Raw genomic sequence first — 26,505 nt, 5'->3', positions numbered from 1 at the left:
AGGCCATTACATAAGAGATGAACTGGACAAGTCTAGTAAAACAGAATACGGAATAATAAGTCTTATTGCAAAACAGTAAAAGCTCTGAGGGGATATATAAGAAAAAATGTTTCTTAAATGAAGATAACCAAGAGAAAAATCTGTGAAAGTGACTTAGCCTTGACGTCATTTGTGAGGCTTAAAATTCCCTACAGAATGAATGTGAAAATGGCCAGCTATATCACGGTTAGTGGGGTCCTTTTGCAGCATGTTTGTGATGATTGCCGTCTTGTTTTCCTTTGAGTTTCTTTTCCTTGAATGTGTACAGGCTTGTATGACATAAACTCATATTACAGAGCATTTATGGGAGTCACTGCATTCAGTATTCGAAATTCCGTATCATATAACATCGAATAAAGAGAGGCTCTGTCAGTGTTCAAGTCTGTTAAACTATGGACCACTTTTTTTTCTGGAATTTACAACTGAAATCCTGCACTGGTGTCAACAACAACAGCTCTTCTCATCTTGGAATGTCATGTTTGGAAGAGGTAATCATCAGGATAATAAAAAAAGAAAGAATTATGCCCTTGCAAAAGTTCTGATCGCTGCAAGTTTCCCAGTGACATGAGCATGACCTTTTGTTTTCACGAAGTAAAGTTTTTCTTGACCATATTTAGTTAACCATCTTTTTAGAAAAGTCTACTGGATAGAAAAGTAGTACGCCAGGAGTTCGAAAGCTCTTGACAGGAAATGTACATCGGAATAGAGTACAGATCAGTAACTTTAATTTGAAATGGGGACTCTTGTACTATTTAAGGTTGCAGTAAGTGAATATTTTGCTGGTGAATGAATGGTTTCTTAGGAAAAAAGTTGAATGAGTTAATAAACCTGTTCAGCATCTGGTCCCTTAGTTTGATAACTGAGTCCTTGTAAACTACGAAGAAACTATAAAACAATAAGTAATTCGTTGCTAGGCAAATTAAATATGACAGCGTATAATTAGACTGGTATTCCTCGTGTATTTTACTTACAAAATTAGAAAAGGACGAAAAATTATGATGGTACTGGCTGCTATAAACATCCAACTCCATGCTGAATTTATTACATAAAATAATGAAAACTTTTCTTTTGTTTTGTTTTCTAACACACTAATTTTAACTGGCTTGTTGCTTTATCAACGATTCCAACCTAAAAATCACAGAAGCAGTCTTCTTCAGTGAGGGTGATTAATACCTTCGATATTTATTGTTTGGGAGAAATTTAATGTCAAAAGTTTGTCCCGTAAGGGGCTAGTGCCATCAGTGCACATCATGTGGCGCTCTGTAGGCATTACTTAAGGTTCTGTGCAGCGTCCCTTCGGCCCCTAGCTGCAATCCACTTCATTTCTTTTACTGTACCTCTGTTCATATTCTCTTTTTTCCATCTTACTTTCCACCCTCTCCTAACAATTGTTTCCTAGTGCAACTCCGAGGTTTTCCGCCTGTTAATCCTTTCAAACCTTTGGACTATCAATTTCCCTTTTAGCGCTGAATGACCACATAGGTCCCAGCGCTCTGAGTTGAGCCAAAATTCCATATTCCATTCAATTCCATGTGAAATGTTTGCTCAACGCTCTGTTGATAAACCAGCATTAATGCATCAACGATCATCGATTCTGACTCGATTGAATAAAACTGGAAATTTTAGCTAGGGGTTGATTGGAAATCAACGCAAGGGAATACCAAATGATGACATGCAGTAATGTCAACAGCAACAAAGAAATGCAGCACCAACGATTTAAGACTTAACATTCGTAAAATTGATGACGTAGGTAATTAACTCTCCTCCGGAAATATTCATAAAAAAATCCATTCGCCATAAGTATTTCTGCCGCAATGTCATTCGAATCTTGCATCGTGACAATTTGTGAGTGAAACGTTTTGGAGCCTTTGAAATGATACCCGGCAAGAGAACGATTCCTAAGGAGATAATCTGACCCCGATGACTTGCAAATCAAGAGAATGAAAGAAGGGAGAAGAAAGGCTCTATTCTGACCTATTCTCGATTTGAGATAAAATATGAAGATAAAAAGAAACCGCACTGATGAGAGAGAGTAGCGTTCGGGACTTGTTACCAAAGAGCTTCATCATCTATAATTATTTAAACCTTTCAAGAGGGTGAATTAAATCATTAGATCCTTGAACTTTTGTCACCTCTGGATTGCCATTATCGCGGCTTCATTAAAACTAGACAATTTTTTAGGAATTCCAACGCATGGCGCAGTTTTTTTTATCTCTTCTTAATATTCCTGATTATTACGAGGGTTTATGCATTTATTTCTTCTCTTGTTCTGTTGTCAGGTGGATTCATCCCATTAAAAGCGATCACGGTGTCAAAATCCCTTCCATTTCGGTACCTCTTACAGGATAAAAACTAAAGGATTTTTCCCCTATAGGTCACAGAAACCGAAACCATTACTTATATAAAACTAAAAGAGATTACCAATTAATACAGATAGTTTTTATAATTTTCTGTAAAAGAAAACTATTGTCTGTCCTCCCGTAGATCTTAAAAACTACTGAGGGTAGAGGGCTGCAAATAGGTATGTTGATCATCCAACCTCCAGACATCAAACATATCAAATTGCAGCTCTCTAGCCTCAGTAGTTTTTATTTTATTTAAGGTTAAAGTCAGCTATAATCGTGCATCTGGCAACCATATAGAACATGGCACCACCGGCCCGTGGTTAAAGTTTCATGGGTCGCGGCTCATACAGCATTATACCGAGACCACCACCGAAAGATAGATCTATTTTCAGTGACCTTGATTATACGCTGTACAGAAAAATCGATTGCGTTGAGGAAACTTTGGCGCATTTTTTACCTGTACTTGGTCCAGAAATCTAAAGGTAATCAAATTTAAACGTTTATAAGAAAATGATGCCAACGTGGGAGTGAATGACACGGAGAATAATGTTGTGTACGTCCCTCCGAGCATGGTTACACTTCTTATCATAATTATAAATTTTCCTCTTTTTTCGTCAACAGCAGTCTAATTTCCAACGCTAAGTAATATGAAAGTCAAAATCCTCTGTTCAATGCTCACTTTTATAGCTAATATTTTTCAGTGATGTTTTCATTTGTGAAACAAAAAATTCGAATGGAAATATAGCATTCATAAACAGGGTCAGAGGTTTTCATTAACTTGTTTTCACGTTTCATACCCCTGATTCTGTACCTGGTACCAGGCAGTAATTTTGATTAAATGGTGTTAATCATCAGTTAACGTAAGTCGTACTCGAAATTCTGAGAAACTATTTCCTGTTCCTGAGGATAAGTGTTTTTTATTTTTTTTTTTTTTTTTTTTTATATTTGCATATTTTTAATCCGTAATCTTGCAACCTTTGATTTTTTTGTTCGTGTTTAAACTAAAAATAATTTTATTTTCAAAGAATATCATATATATCGAACATATCTAGTTGATTTTTCCGAGGTGGGAAGACATGCCTTTTCACTTTTGAGGTTTCTAAACATCAAACGCTGGAGAACGTACTAGTTTTCTGTCGCCTTTCAAGCAAAAATAAAAGGCCATTGATGCGTTAATGTACCAAACCTCGTCTTTATCAGTTTATCTAGAGCTATTTGGCTAACACAACATTCAAACTGCATAATCTGCATCTATGGTTTTAGCAGAAATTCTTTTATATTGGCGTCATCCATCCTTGACTGGGATACTGCTCATGTATGAGACCCTCCATCTTTTGCCTCCTTTCTCGTTAGGTTTGAATCCAGGCCATTCATCATGATTCATTGATTTTACTTCCATTCCTTCTCGCTATCTTCCTCCTCTCCGTAGGTGCACTGTTTCCTCTTCCTTTTCACTCTTTTTGGCCACTATTCCTTTTGGTAAATTTCCTGTCTCTTGGTTCGGCCGGTATTTTCATCCCACCGTAAACGTATAAATCCTTGACATTTATATCCTATTGTCTGCTTTTCATAATGTGAAATAATCGTGTTTCCTCCAAGATATTAGTCTCATCGTTTCTTTTGAGGTTACACCACCCTTTCTCCCTCTTTCCGAGTTGGTTTACTGGAATGGATTACTAATGCATTAAGATGCTCCGATAAGAATTTAATCTTGTTATTTTCAGTGGTGTGTGTTTGGGAGATTTTGTTCAAAGTTTACTGTACATAATCTTGGATACGACGCTGCCTAATTGAATATTTAGATAAAATTATTGACCTCTTAGTTAGCTTATGGAGCCTGACTCCCGCTGTTTCCATGTACACTGAATTAGTCATTATAATTTGGCAAAACGTCTTATGGTTTATCGTTCGTGGGAGCAATGGCGAAATTCTTCTTTGCAGAATTTATATGACTTACAACCCATAATATTATGAAAAGTAGGTCTCTTATTGCAGATTTTAAGGTGTTTCCCTTATACAACACGAGAATACTGCCCTTAAATGCGTCTGCTCAAGTTCTGTTTCATTTGAAAAATATCTGTGAGTCCAGTAACGTAGATAATTTTCTCTTTAGTGTTGAATGATATATAAATGGAAAATATGAATTCCCAGTGCCATTTCCCCCAATTGTAACCTGGCAGATAATTACGAGACAGAACAAAAGTTACATTACTTTACTGAAGGCTTTTCGCTCTTGATGGCTTAACTTTTTTCATGTTACTAATGACCTCCATTCAGTATACTTACACTGTCAGAGCATCCAGTTTTGCCTAAGCAATGCAGTGACAAGGCCATCATTTCTTAAATGGTTTGTTTAGCTGGAATAGGGTTGAGCATTTTCCGCAGGAAATTCAGTGTTAATTTATGTCTTTGGTGCCTTGGAGTTTGTGTGAAGAGCAGCCTGGATTTCTAAGTTAAAGTTAAATTGATTAACAGCTCTCCTGGGGCCTGGCCTGAAGGATTAGACTTATTTTACGTGGCTAAGAACCAATTGGTTACTGGATGTTCCGAACCACATTATAGCGAGAAATTTTCTATCACCAGAAATAAATTCCTCTAACATCAGAACTCCGGCCCATCGAGTGACAGTCTGAAGCTCAACCGGCTTCGCCAACAAAGGATTTCTAAGGAATTGACTTCCTGCCACTCGGTTATACTTTTGAAATCTGGATGTGAAAGTATTAGCTTTACTACGTATCACAGTTATGGGGTCAGATAGCAATCTGCTCTCTCTCTCTCTCTCTCTCTCTCTCTCTCTCTCTCTCTCTGTGTGTGTGTGTGTGTGTCTTATTATTCTAAAAACAGATAATAAAAAACATTTTTCATGATACCATCACCGATCCATATTCTTCAGGAATAAAAATGACATAGAAAGTTCTATAGGAGCAATGACACAATTTGTAAACACCGGAAATGCTGGGCGCCCCCAAATGAAAATAAAGGATATAAAACGTTTACATGTTACCTGATTTCTATTCTGTTAGGAGCCATTAACGATGAAATTCAATCATTTACGTGAGCTTTGCGGTAATCCAACCGACAAAGGTTTTTCTAATTGGGCTGGAGAGATGTCCAGCATTTCATAGGGTTACACTTTGCTACCATTTACAATTTCATGAAAGTTTGGCGGATTTTGGATGGTATTTTAATCTCTTTGCTGATAGAAAACATTGAATGAAAGGAGGAAAAGTATCATTATCCGACCATTTAATGACATCCGGCAAACAGTCTAGGTTTTGGATACGAGCATTTCGTCGGAAGAAATCGTGTTTGTAAGTTATGGACTGTAGGAACGTGCTCTTGTTTGTCTTACTTGAAGAAAAAGCAGAGATTGACAACAGACTGCAGTTCTTGTTCTTTAAGTAGGAAAGGGGTCAAAGTGGGTTCTGTATAGTACTGTCACATGTTGCCTTTTTAGCTATGGTTGGTGTAAACTGCGAAAGAGTGGATTTATACGAGTCCTCCCATTTAATTTTACATACAATTGTGATATTTGGTAAAAATGTAAACTAAGTCAATGCGGGAACTTCTAATCTTGCAGACAGTGAAGCCTGTTTTGAAAACGTACGACAATTCTCGAGTAACATTACCGGAACCCGTCAAATACAGCCAAACAAATTTTGTATTTTGGTAATGGCATCGCGGCCTCTACAGAGGGGGAATTTTGTTCATAACCATATCTATATAGACTTTTTGTCAGGTGCAGGCCCCGAATCCTTCATATATTTTTCTTTTCAAAAAAAGATAATGTTGGAAACTGCAGTTCAGTTGTTCCATGGGGCTATGATATGATGCTGTGAAAATTGAAAACCATTCTTGGCCTTTTACACACTGGACATACGGTATTCAATTGTTCTTGTCCTTTAAAGGTCAGTGGATAAGAGATCTTTTTTAACAGTTGTAATTCCCAATGCCAGGAAAGCATTTCTTAGTCCAGAGCCAATGAAAGATTGCTTAGCTCAGGTCACCATTAAAGACCACGTTAAAAAAAACGGTTAAGGGTAAAAATTAATACAGGAAAAACTATCAGCCACCTACTTCCGGACATGATTCTAGAATGTCGGCTTCACGACTCACAAGACTAGATCGAGTGTTTATAAATAGCTATTCTGTTTTACCCGTAACAGCCTGTTACACTGTGAACTTAGTATATGATCCCCACCAAACCCTCTCCCCTCTTTTTTTACAAATGTCTCTGAGCCCTCACGAGGTAAATACAACAAAAATAATAAAAATAAAAATCTTCCAGACATTATGGTGCAAACGCACCATCGTCTTCCTCTCCCTCTGACTTCACTTCTGAACAGTTTCTGTATTAAAAATTTGAGTTTCGCATATCTCATCCTGCCCTGACTCGCCTTCATGCATGAGAAGTAGGCGACAATTTTTCCACCATAACTTTTCGGTCGGATTGTTTCAATTAGGAACTTCTGTTCGACTGCTCCCAACTTAACGACTTCGTCTGTCTTGTCCGTGGCTTTGGTAATTCGATTCTCAAAACGGTCGCGATTTCCTTCACTGGATACATTTCCAGGCATTTAGCGTTTTCATCACGTTTTGCTATAACTGTGTCAAGAACGTCTTTCCTTACTTACTTAACATCATCTTGATTTGTCGGACATCAGTGCCTTATAATGAATCGGGACTGTAGGTCTTCAAATTCTTAAACGAATTAAAACTTGGCTCAGTAATTTTCTGACCGTCTGTGGAATCTTCCATAGCTCTGTGATGGACACATGAAACGTTTTTTTCACTGTTGCATTTCCAATTTTTTTCGACTTATCCTTCACTTTCTTCATAAGAGAGAGAGAGAGAGAGAGAGAGAGAGAGAGAGAGAGAGAGAGAGAGAGAGAGAGAGAGAGAGAGAGAGAGAGAGATCACTTTCTACCATATAATTATACATTTTTAAATTGCAATAATGATCTCCATATATATCACACTGCACACTGTGCGTTTGTAAAGATATTTAATTTTTCATCTACCATCTAGCCTTTATTTTTATGTGAGTTTTATAATGCAGTATTGTAGGAATTCAGGAATCTAATGAGCTTTTTATTATGTTGTATTTTAATTTGGTTTTATTTAGAACTAATTGACAAATTCTGTTTTGTAATTCCTTTTTGAAAATAGTTCCAGTACGGTGACTGAAATAAACACAATAATTTCGATAGCCCTTATGGAATGCTTCCTTAGGCAATTGCTCTTACTGAAAAGACACAGAAACATAGTCTGAATAATGTAGAGTGATAAAAGTTCATATCTATCGATATTGGAGTCTGTCTGGATTCGGTCAAAGCCAGACACAAAATCAGAAGTAGCGAGACCAGACGAAATTAATTTCGAATATGCTGGAATACGGAATGCGAATGAATTCCAGGTAACATGTAATCAAAATTTAAGTGAAATCTGAGTGAGATGAAATATACTTCGAAATATTCGTTTTAGCTAGCGTCATTGTTGGATCGGCACAGTACGGAGTCATTACTGTATGAACAGTTCAGTAATAGATTCCACATGTATTGCAGCATGTAAACGTAGATCTATGAATTTAAATGATTCATTGGATGGTAAAAATTATAAGATATTATCAGTAGTTGGTGCTTTTGGTAGTTTTTTTTTTTATTTTCAAATGTTTTGTTTCAATGATGTTGATAGCAGGCGGAACCACATTTGGTTACGAATTTTATATATTTCAGTATTTTTATGATGTACTGTATTATGGAAGTATTTCATGTGGTGCATACAATGAATAGAAACCGATGAACTATTATTACTTATCCGAAAGGAATAAATGGCGCTGTTATTTTGAAAGCTTGCAGTGGGTTGGTGTTATCTAAAATGCTAATTGTTTATTTTCCCATTCACGCACCCAACTCCTCTCTCTCTCTCTCTCTCTCTCTCACACACACTGATGACATCTGTAGGCACCTGTTAAACTTTTTTCTAGATCGCAGTCACACACATAACAACAAATTATATATATATGATGCAGTGATATATTGTGTATATATATTCAAAATATCTGACAAATATGATATATATATATATTTGCGTAATTATTACTTAAAATTGTCTATATATATATATATATATTATAGTCTACAGTGTCCATGAGGCGGCATATATATATAAATTTATACATAATTTTCATCGACAAAACACACACTGGTGATATCTGTTTAGCACCTGTTAAACATCAATTTTTTTAAATCGCAATTTCTTAACAAATGTTACATATAAAACAAAAAGTGATAATTATGAATGGCGAATGATTTGTTGAAACTTTTGAAATCACACATGTTCAAAACAAAACTGACAAAGGAAAGTCATGAGAGATGTATTAGGCAAGATTTTCTGAAATTATTACTGTCAAATTTGTCTTACTTCCTGTGACTGTGATAGAGAACGGTAAATAGTCTACAGTAACATAAGGCTGCATTACCCTCCGACAAATTTAGCTACCCGCCTTTCCCTAGAGGAAAACAAACACAGCCGAAGGGTGGACTCTTCCCTAAAAGTTCTGTTGTTTACAACCGGGGCATATAAAAATCAAGTGATTGTTCATCAAATACTCTTAACAAATGTTAGGCCCTTGAGGAATGTATTTTTACGTTAGAGTTAATACAATTTGCTGTAAGTCATAATAATTCCGCGAATGATTTGTTGAGGATATGAGGCTGTATAGGAAATCAGGACTTTTCAACCATAAACAAAACTATTTATGGAAAGTCACACAGTCATGGCAGAGAATAAAGGACGATATGATCAGCTAATATCTGAAGATCACATATTTCTGGTTCAACAATAATATTAACGTTTGGGTGCTTTTACCTGTGACCTGTGATAGTCTGAACCCCAAATATAAAGTAACGGCGTTGCTGTCTCCCCTACCCTCCCGATACCCCACCTACCTACCCCGCCACCACCCTAGGCGGACAAACAGATTTTTAGGAGAAGGGTGGATGTCTCCCCTACCCTCCTGTTCCCCTATCTACTCTGCCCCAACCGGGGCGGTCAAACCGGTTTGCAGGGGGTGGGTGGCTGTGTCACGTCTCCCCTACTGTCATCCGGGGTAGGACAAACAAGATCCACTCGGATTTTATTATTATAGATGACATTTGTTTTACTAATAACTTCGAGATAAATGTGATACTCTGCACTCGAGTTGCATAGAAACACATTGAGGCTGTAATGAACTTCTTGGAAGCGCTGAATTCTCAAAGTTTCAACCATCCGTTGACAACCAGGGTTTTTGACCCATGTAAAAAATCAGCAGGACATGCAGGCTCCAGTTTTTATAAAAGGACGATATGATCAGTTAACAAGAATACAGATCGGCCGTACTCAACGTCTTGTGGTTCGCAGGAATACGCGAGGAAATAGATATTCTGGGTGATTTTAATTTTAACTGAAATCTTCTAACTTTTTCATTTAGGAACTGTTCGTGTTTTAAAGTTAACCTAAACGGACTGTTTTGACGTGAGGAACGACGAATGCTTTTCATCGACTGTGTTGAATCTTTAATATTATAACCGTTGTACGTCATTTAATAACTAAAATATGATTCCTTTACATTCAAAACAAAAGATTTGTAGCAAATTTCTACGGCATCACCAAGTAGTCCTTTGTGTATCCAGAACGTCATCTGTTGAAATAGACTGTAATTGTAAATATAATCAACATTATCAAAGGATATTCGCGATGGGCACAACGATAAAAATTAAATTTTGAAGAGTGGATGTTAACAATAAAAGTGAATTTTTGGTTAAACTCAGATATACATTTTAGACAGCAACTCCTGTCATTGGGAAAACCAAAAAAAACAGTGCGATGAAGAACGTTCTCCACCAGATGGTCAGATTAGTTTTGATAAATTATTCTTTATTCCACAACTATAAAAATATGTCGTATTCTGCTTTACTAGTTAAGAATATACTTAAGAGTTTCTAAATGACAGATTTCAACCTTGTCAGCCAATACCCAAACGTAAATCATTAAAGTATACATCAAATCCTTTCGTTCATTCTAAACAGTTTAAAGTAATACGCCGTCTGCAAGAGATGAAGACTGGTTTTCAAAAGTCCTGAGACGCTGGGTTCACTATTTTTTCGCAAAAATAAACTTCCTATGAAGATATCTGCAGGGTTCTATAGTTTCGCTCGCCCACAATATACAATTTGGAAATATGTCAAAAACACTAAAAGACAGCTCGCAGTAAGAAGAGAATGAGAAAGGAATTGCCTCTTGGAAATAGTCCCCTTACAGAATGCTCTTTAAAAATTACCGAATTTTCTGATAGCCTATAAGATTATTGGGGTAATTTTTTCTCTCTAATTTTGAATCATAACCAATTAAACAGCTTGCTTGAAAGCTATTTGGGATTTACTGTAGGTTAGGTCGATGTTCTCCCTTACAGAAATGAGCAGGTCGATCCGTTTTAGCTCTCAGAGGTGGTACGCTGGCTTTTCCCTCAATAATTCCTCACATACACATGCAAGTATACATACATAAGTTTGTGTTGTATCTATGTATGTAAGTGGCTTCTGTTTGTGAGTATCTCTGTGCTAATGTACTTATTCGCGATATTTATACTTTAAGAGTAAAATAGTTATTTTCATTGCTCCGAAACATAATCCTATGTCTTGGTGGAACTTCCGAAGTGTTTTTTCTATGGGCAACACACTTATGAATGTTTATAACCGTTGCAAATGTAACCCATTTAACGATTCGTTGATAAGGATAATAATTCTTCCTTGCCATCATACGTATAAGTAATATCCTTTTGCCAAACCATTCGCTGACGTGTTTTGCTGATTCTTAAAAGCATTTTAGAAGATCAAAGAAGATCGTCTTAAAACCCCGCTCCACGATTTGAAGTTTGAGACTCTCAAGGCGAAGGTCTTTCGAACTTTACGCAAATAATCCTACGACAACCTTGTAGGGTCTAGAAAGTCTGTTGCCCGGAGGGGGTTTCAGGCCATTAAATAGAGGAGGGGCGAAGTGGAAGTGGGATTCTTTCGAGTAGATGGCATTCGATAAACTTTCTCCGGCGGCTGAAGGAGCGCGGTAGATGGTCTCAGTCAGTGTTCGCATCTGGATCATCTGGATCAAAGATAATATATGTGGCCTGACGCGTGAGTTATTATGGCATCCTTTTTTTTATGTTTGCTTCCGTTGTATCCTAATAATTTAGATAATTAATCATACGATTTTTTTTGGTTTGTGTTCTTTTTTATAACCTGTTTGCCTTATGACGATAATTTTATGTCATTTCTTGGTATATAGGTTTGGGATATGTTCTCCATGTGCTTGGTAAACAGAGTTCACTGGTAATAAAAGAACGTTTCTAAAAGTGTCATGTGAATAGAGCTTATACCTTTCACAAAAAAACTATAGTTTTAACGGTATAAGGTTTTGTTCTACTTAACTCATGTTGGGAAAATGTTAACCCATCCCACTCATGAAGGAATAAGGGAAACGCTTGCCTCGTTATTCTTGTCTTGTTAAAAATGGGAACGCTTTCATGCTCATCTTTTAGCACTGATTTTATTGAATCTAAGAGTAGACATACAGTGAACGCAACTTCACCTATATTTCGGAGCGAGTTGAATTTTTCCTGAATTTCTTATCAGATGGTAAAGGTGTCAAATAAATTCTATTTTAAAAAGTGCATACAAGAAGTGCAGTGTACTAAAGTTATCTTAAGTATACCAAAGATTTCGTCATGTTCTTATCATCATTCTTATATATATAAATAATAGGCTATGTACCAAATGCATGCAAATACACAATCACTCAGTATTTATTAACATGATGTGTAAATATTAGTTGATGCTAAAAGAGTAATTTGAATATCTCCATTTGCTCCTTGACTTCCGTTCTCATTTATTACCGAATGTCAAGTTTTTCAGCGACGAAGGTGACAAAAAGACATTTATGAATTTGAAATCCTGCAGCGATGTCTTGCTTGAAGGAATGTCTCCTCGTCTTTTCCAGAAAATCATAACCTTCACTGCAACGCATGAAAGCTCCCCCCTTTATACTGCCAAATTCGTCATTGCTAATTTGACACGATTCTTCTATAATAAAAGAGTAAAACAGCGCCAGCGAAGCTTGTAAAACGAAGAATAAGAAAAGCCGAATGATTATCTGGGCGTGGAGGGGCGGGGGTGAGCGGTGAGGGATGGCTGAAGGAGGTGGAACAGAATATACTTTTCAGATACGAATGTGAATAAATAAATAAATAAATAAATAAATAAATGAATAAACACGCTTTTAATAAAATGCACTAAAAAGTAAAAAAAATATTTTTTTTATATTCTTAAAATTAATCATGTCTACAAAAATAAAAGCGTGGGCCCCAAACATGGAAGGAAATGCTACAAGAAAAGAAATATATATTTTTTTATTATTGGTAGGCTGTAATTTAAGATATGAAATATCTATAGTAGAAATAATTTTCAAGAAACCGAAAGGAGGAGGAACTGTTGGTGTAAGAGTAATTATAATGTATATGGTAGCGTGGAAGGCAAGGTTGTGATCGATGAATCATTCCATAGACTTTATGAAAGAGAAACACTGGATCGTGGTGCTTTACAAAAGTGCTTTCTACAGAATGAGGGGCTGAGCCTCCTAGTGTGGACGTTTGCTAAATGCTTTTCATTTACGCTTAGGGGTTTGACTTCCATTTTAGGAAATAAGTTATAGAAGAGAAGTAATCATCATTTAGCTAACTTAAGTAAGGTACTAGAAAAAGAAAAAAAAACATTAAGAGAATATGGACTTTAATAAAATTTGATAACTGACAGTTTTTTTTTTTTTTGGGCCGAGTGCAGTGTCGTGATGAAGGAATAAAGAAAGATCAATTTGAATTAAAACTTCAAAGGCAACAGCGACGAGGTGCTTAGGTGAAAAAAGAAGATGCAGGAATTTGGAAAGCCAAGGTCTGGAAAGTAAATGCAACATCGCAGTATTTTTGCATAGCGGTACTGGCTAAAATATAAAACGCATCGTAAAATAAAAGCTACGCTTATCATGAATGTATTCGGGAGCCTTAAGTGAAATCTGATGTAGGAATTATGCAGTGAGGTAAATCTGAGGTTTCTCTTAGTCAATTAACATTCAGGTCTTTCTAAGACGTTTGCCAGGAATAGCTTTAATGCCTTTGAATTAAAATAGATCGTTTATTTGCACATGTGCGTGGACACAATGAAACAGTCATTTAGGACGAACGTACGTAGACACATATATACAATTTTTGTATCGAGAAAAATAAAGAACCATCTCTGAACTATTATGCATGTCAAATCGTGAATAACTTATTGTCCATCTATGAAATCTAAAATATAAAGCTCTATGCCGTAAAAGGTAAGCATTATAAGCAAATCAGAAAGCGAATTCATTTAATTCCAATAACTATAACACGATAAAGTTACTAGCAAAACCAGAAAAAAATGCAGTAAAAATTCGACAGTTTAGAAATTTCCTGAAAAAAAAAAAAATGATTCTACTGTAAAATCTGTGCGGTCGCATTCAAAAGATCAAGCCATCCCATTTCTGCATTTATTGACAGACAGATGACATCTTATGCATTTAATCTAGATTGACGCACACACACACACACACACACACACACACACACACACGCAGACACATTCACACACACAAACATTATATGTGTATATCCTCTCTCTCTCTCTCTCTCTCTCTCTCTCTCTCTCTCTCTCTCTCTCTCTCAGGTTTGTAAATTTGCTGCCGTTGTTAATACTTAAAATTTACCCCTTCTCAATATAGACTTTTTTTTTTACCACGCTTTTCGGTAACAGTTTATTTCTTCAGAGACAAGACTTATTACCTTTGGTCGAAACAAGCCCTTCGCATACAAGTTAATTCTTGACTATGGTTTCTTTACGAAGACCTTTTGATTAATAAACGTTAATAGATGCACGTCGTGTGCAAGGGTATCATCAAAGTCATCTTACAGAGAAATGAATACGAGAGAAATTCCCAGGATAATAAATTGAACTGAAAGACGCTGTACTTATAAAGATGGAAAATGTTAGTCAGAGCCTCCGGTCGAGCTGGGAATTATGAAGTGGTAGAACTGGAAGACAAAGGAGGCTTCGATGAGCTATGAAGAAGAAACTGCATAAAGAAAAAAAAAAGGAGCAAAGGAAGAAAAAGAAAGAGGTTTAAAAGTGGTTGTATAAAGGAAAACGGGAAGGTTGTGACAGAATCAATTGATGAATTGCTTTTGATTACCGTATCTTAAAGTTGATGGTAAATGCCTGTAAATTAGATAACGAAATCTCGCAGTCGTGGGCCCGGATTAAAAAGGAAGCCATTGCAATGTCAGAAAATTAATTAGGCCATACAGAGATCCTGGAAGAAAAGGATATTGCTAAAGAGAGACCGCTTATTCGACCAACCCTTCATCAAAATCACATTCTCTATCCTTTCATTTTTTGTATATCAGTGGATGCATAATCAACCTATGTAAATGACCTACTATGATGCTGTTGCCTTGTAATGGCGTAACACTGCCTAAGCACGTGACCTGTTTTGGTACAGACGAGCCTGTTCTTGGCTGGTCAGTCACATGTATTATGCAAAACCAATTTTATTAAAAATGTACACTTCAGGAAATAGTTACATTTTAGGACTTTATACAATTACAATTTTATTAACAAGGAATTGTCGTATAGGTTCCAAACATCTTTAGCGCAAAAAGGCATAGAAATATAGTTGATATCTTTTTTGAGAATCGTAAGTTCAACATCATTCCCCTGTGACATGAGTTTTCCTCATGTATGAAGCCAGAGAACTATCGTATCCAGATTATAATAAAGTTTCTAACAGTGTTGTTGGTAAGTTTTGACAGATAAGGGGAAAGCTTCACCATATATGGAATTAAGACTATCATGGTATTCTGTTTTCTGTACCGATTACAAGCTCCCATAGAGAGAAATCTTAACAGAATCCCCCTTCTCCCCGTTTAAACTGTTGAAGGCTTTCAGTTACTGATATAACTAGAGAATGAAACTAAAAGTATGTGCTCAGTGGAGGACAAGGTATTGGATATATCCTCTCGCACAAGGACTCTTCACATTTAATTTAACGATAACAATAACTACGACTGCTTACATTGCTATTAAAGCTAATCGCATTGTTTCATAAAAAAAAAATCATTAAATAGCTCCAGCTGGTAACTCAACATCGTTATTAGGATTAAGCCTATCATTCAGATCTTGTTGAAGTAATATAAACAGAACGAAATTTCAGGGGGAAACATGTTCAGGACTGCAGATTTTATTAGATACTCTGAGTGATACATTTCCGTACAGATAGAATCTCCTGAACCATGAGCACTAAAAATCATCTTGATATCCTTTTTGTGATTCTAAATGAATCACACGTTAATATTAGTTTCCATGTTATTACTGGTTCTCGTTAAAGAAGCACTGCAGTAACAAAGATGACGCTTTGAGATTTTTGTTTCCTTTCATCATGGTCCTGCTGGTGTTCAGTTTTCAAAACAGTCTTAAGAATATAAACCCTATGAGAAATGACAATATTATTCAGTGCATAATAATAATAATAATAATAATAATAATAATAATAATAATAATAATAATAATAATAATAATGGTTGACTGTAATAATGAAACATTTCGTAGGAAGGTTTAGTAGTAGTTCACTTAATGCCAGGGTTCAGTGAACAAGTGAAAATTTGTTATTCTGGCGGGAAAGCAAGACTCGGATAACCTAAACCTGTGTTACGTTTGCTGTTGTCTCTTGTATTATTTGGCAAAAGACCCACTTAAGGAAGTCATGGAACTGCCGTTTTACTGTGGAGTAAAACGTGTTAAAGACTGCAACACGAGAAAACCAGAGACGAAATGCTGAAAATTACCTGTGGGGAAACACTTATCCCGAACAATGAAATTGTAAAATAAATGAAGGATCTACATTCTGCGGAGCTATGCATAATGATGAGCGATTCCTCTCTAGATATTTAATTCAATTATTGATTTATAAACTGAAATTTTCTCCCCTTTTTCCTCGTTGTTATGACATGATTTCGAATAGAAATGAGAGGGAGAATTGATGGAGAAAATGTTTTAAATTTTCGATGAGGAGTAGCTAATAAATGATAAAGGCTTTATTTCCCCTGGGGTAGGCCAAACAATGATTTCTTTGGTCTTCCAGTTTTACATAAATGTCCAAAGCTTCACTACAGTATGGGCACCATTCATGATGGCTGATGTCTTTCAGATACGAATGTTGGTCTGATAAATGCCAAAAGGTTTTCCTATCCTTTATTAGCTCAATTTCCCTGCCCTTAACAACTTTTCCGTCTTTGTCAAAGCAGAATAGTAGCGAGAGTCAAGTTTTTAATATGTATGTAATAATGGAGCAAGACCGTAACATCAGGCTTGCGTCTTCCATGACGCTGGGTCGTTTTCCATCTAGGTGGGGTCAATATCCTGCGACGGATTTCCTCTATTTTTGCTCTCAGATTCTTTTATTCTATTTTCGCTCTACCCTTTAACCTTTTGACTAAAAGCGAAAGTTGGTCTTGTCATAAAATTAAACCTAAAAAAAGCTGCGTTTTATGGTGATATTGTGTTTAGCACATAAATTTCACGATCCAAAGCTAATTTGATTCCCAGCCTAGAAAACTGAGAGTTTTAGGACTCAGTGCAATGCCTGATATTCCATTTTCAAAGAATGTGGTTCAGAGCTCTGTTGGTGGCAGACTTTTCTCTCAAAACTGCCATGTGCCAGAATAATTACCAGGAATCATTAATTTTGACATGGGCATGACTTCACTTTCTTCAAGCAAGGAGAACAGGTACAGAAGGCACAGTAAGGCTAGGTTTTCCCTTGCATTTAAGCAAGATGTTGGGTCGGAAACACAGTATTCCACTCTTTATATAAATCATTATTCCGAAACACTCAAACTCTTGTTACTGTATTCAAACGAAATCTTGCACCAACATCTATTATATTAATTTCCTCAGTTTGTTTCTGTTTCTGTTGTCCTCCCACGTCCCTGTTAAGCACTGTGGTGTGGAACCTCCCCATTCCTTTCCCTCCAAAAACCGGTTTAAGCAGGGTGGTCCCTCAGCCCTCCCTCCCAACCCTCATCAACAACCCTTCAAAACTGGTTTAAATTTGTAGGACTCCAATCCTCTAAACTATGTCCCTCCCCTGGGACCTCCTCCTGCATGGAAAATATTTATAGATAATCTCATCCTCCCCCTCCTCTTTTCCCACCAACATACGGTCAGTTGTTTGTATATGACTGGAAGGTATGGGAATGGTGAGGTATGGGTATGAATATGGACATGGATATGGGTATGGGTATGAAATGGGTATGGGTATCAGTATGGGTATGGGTATCAGTCCGGGTATGGGTATGGGTATAGGTATGGGTATGGGTATCATATGGGTATGGGTATCGGTATTTATGTATGAAATAAAATGTACAGATATGATTATGGGTATAGATATCATTTTTTTAATGGGTTTTTCAAATAAAATATAACTTCAGCCTTTAGAATTTCTAAAGTGTTTAATTATGGGTAACTATGTTTTCTGTTTAGGCTATGGAATGGATATGGGTATGGGTATCCAATGGGCATTTCTGGGTATGGGCATTACAAGATTATGCCTTCGGTCCTAGCTGCCACCCCTTTCGTTCCTTTTACTGGTATGGGTATTCCCTCTCCCTAACAACTGATTCATAGTGCAATGGGTATAAACCTATGTCAATTTCATTTCAGAATGACCTCAGGTATGGGTACAATAACTCAACTCAATTGGATATGGGTATGGGTGTCCGGAAATTTTCAACATTTCGTAGCGGGTAATTCTAAAACAACAGCAGTATAGGTATGGTCCGGAACCGCCAATGGTATCAGTGTTGATTCAAAAACCCATCAACAGACCAACATATGGATATGGGTATGGGTATGGAATGAATATGGGTATGGGTATAAGGATATGGGTATGGGTATGGTATGTATGGGATATGGTTATGGGTAAGATACAGATATGGGTATGGTATGGTTATGGGTAAGATACAGATATGGGGTATGGGGGTATGGATATGGGTATGGGTATGGGTATGGGTATGGAGATATGGGTATGGGTATGATACAGATATGGGTATGGGTATAGGTATGGGTATGGGTATGGCACGGATATGGGAACTAGCAAATGCGAGCAACAGCGAGCATCTGCTAGCTGTTATCATTATTTGTGAGAGGATTCCAGTGAACATTTGCCTAGGCATCCAAATTACATATAAGGATAACGATAATTCCAAATGAACAACAATAGTTACAATAGTATAATCAGTTGCTCTTGAGTTTTCATGACCCACTCCGGCACAGGCCGACCAGTTAAACAATTTGCGACATGGGTTACGAAAAAAAAAAAAAAAAACTGTGCCCCGAGGTTCTCGTAATAAAGACAGACTGTCGTGAGCATTAACGAACAGGTCTATGGTATTATTTATGGACGCTATTTTCTTTTTGATGCTTTGTCTTTATCTAAAAAATTTCATGAATGATTAAATAATTATTAATCTACTTTTCCAGTTACTTATTGCGCTTGAATGCTTATTATACGGATTCGTGTATATTTTGGTGCACAAGTACACGAGCGTCATGTACGTATTCTCTAGATATAATGAAAAATATGTGACTAGGAAATATGCGCTTGCATAAGGCCAGCCTTGAAGCGCTAATGCACTGGTGAAGACCCAAGCAACCGTAAATACCTTTTTCCATGTTCTATTTGCACGAGACGAGGGTCAACAGGGGCAGTAAATTCAATCACTTGAATTCCAGGAGTGGAATCATCAGAACAAGTCAAGGAGCCACTGATGCAAAATAAAACAGATAAAGAATTAGAAATACTGAAACAGATTCGTTAAGATAACCGCTGTTGTGCCGGAATAATCCCCAATACTTCTCTCTCTCTCTTCTTTTATCTCTCACAATGTTACAGGATTTTCAAATTTTCTCCATTACAACAGACTATAAGACCGTTATTTAATGAATCTCATTACTATTGATACGTCCAGAATACCTTCTGCCAATCCATAATTGTACACCCTTTCATGGACCGGTTCATGTGATAGAACTTATAAGACCTGTCTTTACCAACTACAACTGAGATCAAAAACACTTCCAACTTATCAATTACATATAAATAATCATTACATACCAAGATTGTTTGATTGTCATACGAACAACGCCAATCATTTAAATTAAAGTTAAAACACTGAGCTGCCAACTGGATATTCAATCTGTAAATAAATGAAGGTATGTCTAGTTTACGTAACTGATGAGCCTCGAGCTTACAGCATGGACATTTTTGCCCATTGAAGGGTATGCCATGGCTTTTGTTGTAGATAACAGCACTCTGGATATAATCTCAGAATTCTTTTGTTGATTAGCGCTGAAATAGACTAATCTCTGACGAACGCTTTTGAATGTCTCTTTATTTTTAGTCTGCAAAGTTAATCGTAGGTTTTGTTTTATAAATTAAAAATTCATTATTTTCCACGTTTATTTTTGCATAAATTTCTTGCCTGTCTTAATAAGACCAATAATTAAGATGAATAATCATTAACAAAAACCATGTCCGTTTAACTGCATATTGATAAAGAACGCCCATTCCACAACCTGTTTCTCCAATGGAATGCAATCAATCACCTGTAAACACTGAATGAAGACGCCAAATGATCAAAGAGGAAGAAAGGATGATGAAATGGGAGTTGGGTAGTTGACATTCTTTCCCGTGTGTTGGAATTGACTAACTTTTGTCTTCTAATTTTTTCTTTTTATTGTTATCACTGAAAGTTTGCCTGTCTTTACCAATTTCTGACTGAGATCAAAAACGCTTTTCAATCATTTTTCAGACTAAGAAGACAATAAATTACCCAATGAATTTGTAAACCGTTAAAAAACATTGCTTGTGCCCTTATTTAAAGATGATGTCTTAGTTTCATAAAACTTGATTATCCAAGACCAATAATTTAATGAGGTTTACTTTAAACGGCTAATTAAAAAGTCTCTAAAGCCAACTGGATATTCAATCTGTAAATAAATGAAGGTAAAAATCTAGTTTACTCATTACGTAACTGATGAGCCTCGAGCTGAAACCCGTATCGGTTTTATTTACATTTTTGCTCCATTGAAGGGTATGTGTTCAGAGTAAATCACTGACTCTCCCAGGGGAATCAAAAGCTTTTGTTGTAGATAACAGGAAGGTCACTTTGGATATAATTTTAGAATTGGGTTTTGTTGATTAGCATGCTGAAATAGACTAATACTAAATGACGAACGCTTTTGAATCCTTTCAAAATGTTAATCCACTGGCGTATTTATTTTAGTCTGCAAAGTTAATCGTAGGTTTTGTCTTATAAATTAAAAAACTTTGATTATTTTCCATGTCCCAAGTTTATATTTTTGCTTTAAATGTCGATTGTATAATCCTTGTTCTCTCTCATTTTAATTCAACTAACAGCTGTCCTAATGACCAAGATGAAATACCTCTTAACAAAAAACCATGTCCGTTTAACTGCAATTGATAACTTTGGGCACCCATCTCCAGGTCCTCTCTCTCTCTCTCTCTCCAAGTGGAATGCACTCCCGAATCACATCACCTAAAGTAAACTTTCAGTTGCTGAATGAAGAGGAGGAAGTGGGGAGGGTTCAAGGGGAAGAAAGGATGAGATGAATCTAAGGACGACTGGGAGTTGGGTAGTCGGACATTCTTCCCGGTGGAGGTTAAATTAAGACTAATCAGGTCTTTTGTCTTCTAATTTTTCTTTCGGTCTCCTCTCTTATCACTGAAAGTTTGCTTCTTTAATGGAATTTCTTGGTTGCAGAATCTACGAATCGCTTTTCATTTCCTTATCATTTCTCAGACTAAGAAGACAATTAAATTACAAGTGAATTTGTAAACCGTTAGAAAAACGGATTGCTTGTAGCCCTTATTTAAAGATGATGTCTTAGTTTCATAAAATTGGATTATCCATAGGTTCTTCTGTTGATAATTGGTTCCTGGTTTACTTTAGTCGCTAATTAAAAGTTCTAAAGGTAATAATGCTCCTGTTCCTTTCTATCTTGCTGCAATTAGAAAATCCGAGGAATATTAGACTTAAAAATATAGGAATATTAATGCCCATATAATCCTTTATGTTTCGATAGTCCTCACTTTGACCCTTTAACCGTTTAGTACGTATATATATACGTAGCGCGCCAAACCTACCAGAGCCGTTCAGTACGTATATATGCGGAGAACAGATGTTCTGACCGCGGCGTTTGGCACGTATATATACGGAGAGCAGATGTTTTGCCCATGGCGTTTATACTATAACCAATTTATGAGCGGACTCCGAGCCCATTTGCGACGTTGCCATCTCCTTCTGGCCATTTTAATATGGTTTGACCTTTTTATCTATCAGACTTAAAGTTTTAAATCCCTGTTAAAGCAGATTTGAATTGTCAAAGTATATAATCCTTTAATTTCATGCAGCACTTAAAATGATTCCTTGCAGCCACCAAACCCAATATTTTCTTTCACTTGTTGAAAACTTTGTCTATCGTTTGAATTTTTTCCTTGCATAAAAGCCAATACAGTTCGCCTGTTGTCATCGATCGAAATCGTCCATAACAATCTTTCCTTTTCTTTTCCCAAAAAACCAGCTCTCCAAATTCTTCTTCCGTTTCTTTAGCTTCCTTACAAATCTGATGCAAAGTAGTTTTGATATCTTCAAACATCTGAGGGTTTTTCTGGTTGATGCCAAACTTTGAAATTCCATTTTCTTTTTCCCATTTAAAAACTGGTACACATTGTATGCCATTTCGCGTTCTTCAGGACGAAGGACACAGTCTATAACTCTCCATGGTGTTTAAGCTTGCTGTGCAAGACTGAATAGTTATCTCGACCCATTTCATACGATTGACTAAGGGTCCAGTGATCTGACCCAAGTGAAGTGAGTGGCAGCTTTGCCAGATTTTGTCATTTTCTTCCTTCTCTTGCCTGAAGCAGCCGGATTTTGAGGTGGAAATGGTCTTGGAGTCCGCTCATAAAATGGTTTGACTTTAGTACGTATATATACGATCGATTGTTCCTGCCTTCCTTTCAAAGTTAATCCACTGAAATATGTTTCCTCTAGGTCCCAGGAAGTCTTGTTGACCATATCCAAACAACAACACTTCCTCCCGATCCCCTTTTATCCCAATTTTCCTGATTTTCCATGTCTAATGCGGGTATTCGCCAGTCGCGGCTACGTCGCTAGCTATAGCGAGACGCTACCCTGCGGGGCTGGTTCGTTCTTTTGCTCGGAACTTTGGACTTTCGACGCAGGGGGTGGAAGGTCTATAATCCTATGTAATCCAACTTAGCACCGGTCGTGTGTCACTTTCATCTTCTGTTTTACTTTTCCAGCTCTAGCGCAAATGAAAAACGATAAGTAATTGTAATGTATTAACATTTACTCTGACTGAAATATAAAAAAAAAATATACTCACTTGACAAATGTTATTGTTTTGCGACAGGTTCACTGCATGTGACTGAACTCTAGATATACTTCATTCTGAATAACGACCGCAAATTGTTTTGTTTGTTTATTTATTCTAAAATTGCTAAAACTGGCAATAATTGTAATTTATTTCATCAATTCAATTTTATCATTTCATGAAAATTACTTCAAAAACTCTGTATATTATGCTTCTGTCATGCTATACACACACATATGTATATATATATATATATATATATATATATATATATATATATATATATATATATATATATATATATATATATATATATATATATATAATTCGAATAACTAATTGTCGTCACTTATGAATAAATTCTGGAACGTCACAGGACAAAGGGTAGGATACAGAACGAACACACTTATACATGAAACAATGCACATGTGCAATAATCTACATGAAGTTTATGTACAAAATTCTTACAAAAGACACAGTGGTGAAAATTCATCCGACAACGACAATGATGAAAACCTGTCACCTACAAACAAAACAGAGGGACAGACAACAAGGCCAAGACAGCAAAGTGAGGTATAGATATGATGATTGTGAACGGGTTGCCGATGATTTCCGGGACAGAGATTTCGTAACTGACTGCAGTGGTAGTGGCATTGCATCGATACAAGAAAATTTTCAAAAATAAATGATGAAATTTATCGGTATCGCCATTTTCTTCATTGAATTATGCCTTTAATCGTGTAGAAAGAGAGAGACAGAGAGATAACTGTTTTCTTTGTATTGTGCTTTACCTTCCTTTGAACACTGGAAGTCATGTACAGTAATACAAACCTAAAAATTTTAGCATTGATAATTCATAATTTAGAATTGTGACAACGCTGTAGTAAGCATAATTAGCATGCGGATCAATGAACGGAGACAATATGATGTTTACACATACACACACACACATATACATATATATATATACATGTGAATGAATTTTTATCACATCACCGTGATTCATATACAAGCATTAATATACAAACGTCCTTTAATATCCAATAATTGTATTTTCACATATGTTACCGAAGGGGAATTTTTGTTGATAATAAGTCACAGAACAAAGGGCTCAAACCAACGAAAGACAAGAACTCAGGATACAGTGACGCCTTTATGCACATGACCAACAAGTAAATATAAGTTGATACCGACCCTCCTCAAAATTCCCATCAAACTCAGGTGTTTGTATAAAATCGATATCATGATGGAAATCTGTCACCTACAAACCAAACAGTGGGTTTTGTCAACACGCCAAGACAACAAAGTGAGGTTTATCAGTGATACCATGATTCTGTGATATACCATTAAGGCTACAAACGTCCTTTAATATCAATTGCGCTATGGTACCATCGATATGAAATAATGTTTTTCAAAAATAAATGATGAAATTTAATTTTTTTTAGTTGATAATTTTCGTCGTCCCGTTGGCTCGAAAGAGAGAGACAAGAACTCAGGACTACAGTGACGCCTTTTTACCTTTAACACTGGATGTCACCGACCCTCATACAAATCCCCGTCGAAACCTGTAGTCCTGAGTTCTTGTCTTTCGTTGGCTAGAGCCCATTGTGACAACGAGCTATTATCAATCGAAAAAATTAGCATACTGAACAATATGAAAATATATTATTTGAGGTAGAGCAAATTGAATATTAAAGGACGTTTGTAGCTTAATGCTTATTTATACATGTGTGTATTTATGTATAGATTTACAGTGCACATAAAAACACTGTACATGCAACATGGCTGTCATTAGCTACTTTGACAAACGTCTTCCTGATTTATTATCCAACTAAAGTTAATCTGCATTCCTCAATTCAGGGTTAATCCGGTCCTAAAATCCGACTTATCGCAGACCCCCCCCCCCGCGACGGGCTGTCCACGAGAAAGACCATTCCGGGACAAGGCCGAAGTAATTTACAAACTGCCATCAACTGAGGAGTCAATAACCGTATTTTTCTTTTTATCGCATTGTATTATTTACTTTCATCTGTGAGTCTGGGCTAGATATTGGACAATTTTAAAATATCGATAACTGGCGAATATGGAAATTTGTAAGGTGGTTTGAGGTGATATTTTTAGAAGGTATCCTTGATTGAGATTATCGGTCGCTGTTTACAGCTCTAGTTGCCTCCCACCTGCGGTGAATTTGGTGGGCTTGACATTAGGGTCCGGAATTATACCGAGTCCTTTTGAAAGATTCCAGTTCCTTGTTTCTTTGATGGTCAGTTTGGAATTCCTTGTTGACAAAAGTCAGGTGTAATTGGTTTTAGGGAAAAGGGGAGATTACTACAACCCTGAAACAAGGAATAGGAATCTGTCAAAAGGACTGAGATAATCTGAGGCACCATTCTCAAACTAATACGACTGGTTCTTGCCCAACAAACTTAACACAGGTGGGGAAAGGAGAGATGAAAACATACAGCTGATCCAAGATACATATAGTTACATAGAATATGCCTTTATATATATATATACAGTATATATGTGTGTGTGTGTGTGTGTATGTGTGTGTGTAGGTGTTTATTTGTGTTATCTACTGAGACTTTTTTACTTTATTATATATTTCATAACTGCTCCTATAAAGAAACTGAATCGATATCCCTCGTGTAGAAGAAAAGGGATTTGGCGCGAGCGAACAAGAAAGGAATAGGTGAGGTCGGGTCAAAAATCTCTGCCTATCTAGCCGTCCGGCATGGTACAGGTGACTAATCATGAACCCCTGCTGATTCAGGCATCAGGCTCGCCTCTGCCGTGACGAAAAGTTTAATGCTTTCCAACACTTGTTTGTACTCCCGAAGAGATCTTGATAATCACACCCAACCAATAACAATTAAATTTTCAGTAACTTAGAGACCTAAGGCAAAAGAGCGGAGGTGCTATAATCCGATATAATCCAGCCAAGTTTCTTCCTGTTAAAAGCGATAATTAATTATAGTTTATTGATACTTATTCTGAGTAAAATTCAATAAAAGTTGAGTCCTTGACTTAATTTATAATTTTACTATATGATCAGTGCCTGACGTTTATATGGCCTCACCTAAATAATGACCATTGTTTATTATTTATATTTTGATAATCAGTTTATATTTATATATATATATATATATATATATATATATATATATATATATATATATATATATACTATATATATATATATATGAATATCTTTCTGTAATACTACAGTGTAATATATAGAAAATAAAGAAGCCCATAAAACACTATTTAAGCATTGAAACCATATATTTCAGACACTTGTTTCTGTGCCCTGTTCCTGGTAGAATATGGACAGGTGGGAAAGTTACAATGGTATATACAAGCAGCAGAAGGTGTGGCGCCCAGGCCTCCGATGTTAAGGAGGTGGCGTTTCTTAAGAAGGAGGAGATTGACCAAATTCCCTGGTGGTTTTTGGCCTCATTAGCTCCCGTTTGGCGATGGATCTGGCGGTCGCGTTTCTTGGGTCATCTTCTTCAAAAGGGGTGCGAGGATTAAGGTGT

This window comes from Macrobrachium rosenbergii, chromosome 8, assembly GCF_040412425.1.
Source record: "Macrobrachium rosenbergii isolate ZJJX-2024 chromosome 8, ASM4041242v1, whole genome shotgun sequence".
In the NCBI taxonomy this organism is placed as follows: domain Eukaryota; kingdom Metazoa; phylum Arthropoda; class Malacostraca; order Decapoda; family Palaemonidae; genus Macrobrachium; species Macrobrachium rosenbergii.
Note: the sequence above shows the minus strand (reverse complement) of the source record.